This window comes from Sinohyriopsis cumingii, unplaced genomic scaffold, assembly GCF_028554795.1.
Source record: "Sinohyriopsis cumingii isolate HCF-2022 unplaced genomic scaffold, ASM2855479v2 utg000365l, whole genome shotgun sequence".
Taxonomy (NCBI): Eukaryota; Metazoa; Mollusca; class Bivalvia; order Unionida; family Unionidae; genus Sinohyriopsis; species Sinohyriopsis cumingii.
In genome coordinates this window covers 195,307-200,000 of record NW_028315893.1, presented here as the reverse complement: position 1 = coordinate 200,000, position 4,694 = coordinate 195,307, and positions in this window count along the sequence as shown.

Genomic DNA, 4,694 nt, shown 5'->3' with positions numbered 1-4,694 from the left:
CATTATTATGTCATAACTTGCGAAAATAGTTTAGTTAACAATATTTATTCAAACAGAAAAGATAACCTCACTTGACAAATCATCCTACTAAAGTGATCATGGTATACACTTTTATCTTTGAAATTCAAATATTGCCCACTCGTTAATTAACATAACTAATATTGCACATTGAAGGTGATCATATGTATCATCAGTTTTAAAAAAATAAAGACATAATACTATCATTTAATCACTGCATACAGGAAACAGACACTTGTGTCTGTAAAATACCTTTCATTGGATTACTTTGGTTTATTAAAACCAAACAGCGATCCACTCAGGATTTTCTAGGGTAGATACAGAGAATATATTATGGTCATTCAGAACGCTATCAATACATCAGACCAGATTGCTTTTATTATTATTTAGGCAAAATAACTTAGTAAGTCAGATGGCAAACATGAGGATGGTGATAGGTTATGTGGAATTTGCATTGAATCATCTGATCCCAGAAGATTTGATACAATGTCACTGGTTGTGGTAATCATCAAGTGCAGTTGCACGGCACCATAAGACTTATCAAGATACCATAAGCTAGAAAGATGAAGAAAAAGAAAAACGATGACCCAAAGACAAATCCTGCAAACTGTGTGCAAAAACGATTCCACAGATTATAGATGAAAACTTTACTATATTTAGCTTCAAGATATTAATACATTCGGATTACTTCCTCCAGTCTGCTACAGTAATTCATGCCCATTGCACTCATAAATTGATTATAGTCCTTGCAGTATTTTGTGTGGGCCACAATATTTTAATTGATGCAACTGATGCTCCATTCTTCAGTTCAGTGTTGATTCAAACATAGCAATGTCCCTTTGGGATGTGTGCATAAATAAAGAATGCCTGTCCCTTCATTACCACACTTGTTGAATTTATCATGTCTCTCTGAAAATTGTACCATGTGAGAAACAATTTTATAAACAAACTGGACATAAGTATTGCTAGACATATACTCAGACATGAGACTTCATAAAAGACTGCTTACTTGTGAGGCATTATTAGTGCTAGGGTTTGAGGTAATAACTTGCTATATGTTTGGTAAGGCAAAATAAGGGGCCTTATGACTTAAATTGAAACTGTAAAAAAACAAAAGGTTCAAATGCAATAAACTTTTGGTTTTCCTCATTTGTTATATTACAGTGCCATGAAAGGTCATTTCTTTTATCTTTTTAATCCCTTGCCAATTTTAAGTCATCATCACTAACCAAGTCTCTAAATCAATTCTTGGCATATTTAGCTAAAATGGTGTCTACTGTTCCATTATATCATTGATTGTTTAGCTTGCTTGTATGGAGCTTAACACCATTTTTCAGGACATCATAGACTTTACATGGCAGCCAACATATTTATTGGAAGAAATCAACACACATAACGCTACTGGCAAGCTTTCCCATATACACACATTGGTTGGACTAGAGAGAGTTGATTAGTGATGTGTATGCCTAGACCATTCTATAATCCAGGGCCCCATGATTGAATACAGCTTAAACAAATTAACCCTAATTCAATTTCCTTGTTGCATTTAAATCATAACACCCACCATGCAAAGTGACACGTCTCAAGATTTTCAAATTTGTATATGTTTTGCAACTTTTAATTCTGAGTTGATGCATGTGGATGTGGAAATTCAGTTACTGAATACTTAGCTACTTATATAAGGAGCTCTCACACTGGTAAAAGCATGCAATTGGGATTTTATTTGCAAGAGGGCAATTAATTGTTCAAAATACTGTTTTAGCTAACTACATATGTGAAGGGTTGATGTATAAAAAAGAGGATCAAGAAATCCTAGCTGGTAAAGATAATTGTATCCAACTTGATAGAAAGTCAGAAGGCCTTTTAATTTTGTACAGCAGTTTCATTAAGGAACCAACTATAATACCATTAGAAGTTTATGAGCAGCAAAAACCACATTTAGGACCAACTAGACATCAAAACCATATGCATAGTTCCATTTACGGCCAACCAGACATCAAATAGGTCATCTAGTGAAAGCACAATGTCAAAATGACCAGCCATCTAGGAGAAGTAGCAAGGAAGGGGTTTTCCAGATGCCCATTAAAACAGCCATATTGGAGGTTAGATTGGCACTATTTTCATGTACGTCCAACTAGACATAAGAAGTCTTTCACTGATATGACGATTCATTCAGGAGAAGTAGTTATAACAAGATTTTTAGGATGGCCACATTGGTGGCCTTATAGGATGTCTGTACAGCACCATAATTCTCATTCAGGACCTGCTAGACATCAACATAAGTATTTTGTACACATGTTGACACGCTGACACAATTATCCATTCAGAAGTAGCGATAAAAAGTTTCTTAATATGGCTACTGTGGCAACCACATTGTATGTGTGAGTGGCACCATCTTGTTTTTTCTTCCAGATATTTTCACACAAATATCATATTTAAAGATAACATGAATTCATACAAGATCTTGTCGGTTTATTTCATAACAGATTTTTCCCTCATATTAATATAATCTTTTGAAAACATTTATACATTATAGTTCTAGAAATTTTTCATGCTCTCAGAAACTATTAAAATCACAGCAGAAAGTGTTATGTTATATCTTTATTCAGCACTGAAAAATATTTATGAACTCTTAAAGTTTTTTCCCCTATATTAACTCAATTTAATGAAGATTTTTAGACTATAACCTTTCCATTGGATTTATTTTTTCAAACATGGCGTAAAAAGTATGTTATAGTAACCAATTTTTACATTGCCTTCACCATCGCAGAAATCTCTATAATCAATTTCCTAGTAAAGAAAAGCCAAGAAAATAAATGGACAGTTAATATTCACTTCAGGATCACAGACCTGAGGCAAATATGTCATTGTTAAATCAAACATTTTTATTGTGTTTCCTTAGACCTAAATATATATATATATATACTTGCTGTTACTCTAAACGAAGGCTGGTGATCCAGTTGATAACCTTTTGGGGGTTTTAAGGATGTCTTTAAAATTAAGGCCTTAAAAATGTTGAGATCTTATATTAAAAATGACAATTTGAGCCTTGCAGATTCATGTCCACAAGTGCCCAAATAAAAAAAAGGGGGGGGGGGTGCAAGGGGCAAGCTTGTTGGTGTGTTATATAATAACTGACTTATCATCGGTGTGCTGACAGGTAATGTGTAATTAAATCACTGTTGTAATAGTAATAATGAGTGAGTCTGCACAAAGGAATTTCATACAGCTAAACTAACTCAACAACTAGAGGCAATTAAGAAATATATCCACATTCGTGATTCTGTCAAATGGCAGATACAACAGCATCAGGAAGCTCAAGTGTCATTTACAGAAGGTAAAGAGCCGCTATACTTGTTGTCTTTTTAGGGATGTGCTTGGATTTTGCCCTCAAGCTGGAGCAGTCATAGGATATATAATAAATCGCCACGGTCGGAATTTATCCCCAAGCTGGGGTAATCGATGGGTAAAGTCTTATCCACAGTCAGGGATTTATTCAAGCTTCAGGTGCAAGTTTTTGTGCATCTCCATGCCCTTGCATAAAACACAGTTACACGTTTTTTTATATAGATATGTTTCAGTTGTAGACAGGAATAATATGTATTTGCGAGTGTTTGAAAAAAATGGGTTCATTATGAATTGAGTGGCACTACATTTCAAAAGCAAAATTGGATTGAAATGCAAGAACTGTAGTACGGAATTAGTGTTGGTTCTGGATCGTAGAATGGAATTGTGTGCGTGTGATTGGATTTTTAACGTAGCTTGAATAATTTTTCAGTCATATTGCTACGATGTCTGCAGTGTGGCAGTTTATAGTGATGTATAGCACTGGGGCATCATGCTGCAAACATGTAGTATGATGTTGCACCCAGTCACATTATCCTGACACCAGGCCGATCAGTCCTAACACTAACCTCTTAATGCTGAGCGTCTATCGAGGTAGCTGTTAATACCATTTTTGTAAGTCTTTGGTATGACTTGGCTGGGGTTTGAACCCATGACCTCCCGCTTCTGAGGCGGACGCTCTAACCACTAGGACACCGGAGTGGTCAAAATGGAATTGTAACAATTACAATGGAAGCAATTTGTATTATGCTTGTTGGGGCATTCCTCACTGATGGCTGTCAGTGACATCATCATGGGAATGTGTAACAGCCACATTTTATAAGAACAAGGTGTAGTTGGTGAACAATACAGACACTTTTCTGCCATTTCCACTGGCATCATCTCGTATGATGTTATTTAAAAAAACTTCCTACAACATATTCACAACATATAAAACCTATATGCAAATCTGATGAAAGCTGCTTGTGTTTCTGAAACACATATTCCATACTGGTGGCAAGAATGTCCAAATCTACATTACAAAAATGAAAACATTACCATCCACCTAGGAGTTGCAAATGTATGAAATCCTCTTGTTGGGTAGTTTTACTAACAGGCTTTACAGCAGGGCCTTCCATTAGATTTAAATGTGGCAGGTAAGTTGACAAAGTAGGGTGGGGGGTTGGGGGGACCTACCCCGATGGGGATAATTCATTTTTTTTTTTAAAGTACATGTAGCATGGTGTAAAGTAAAAGTAGATGGGCTGATAAGGAATCCACTGAATTTACAGACTAAAGGTTCAGACAATTGTTTTTAAGAGAAAAATGAAAGAAGGAAACAATACAACAGA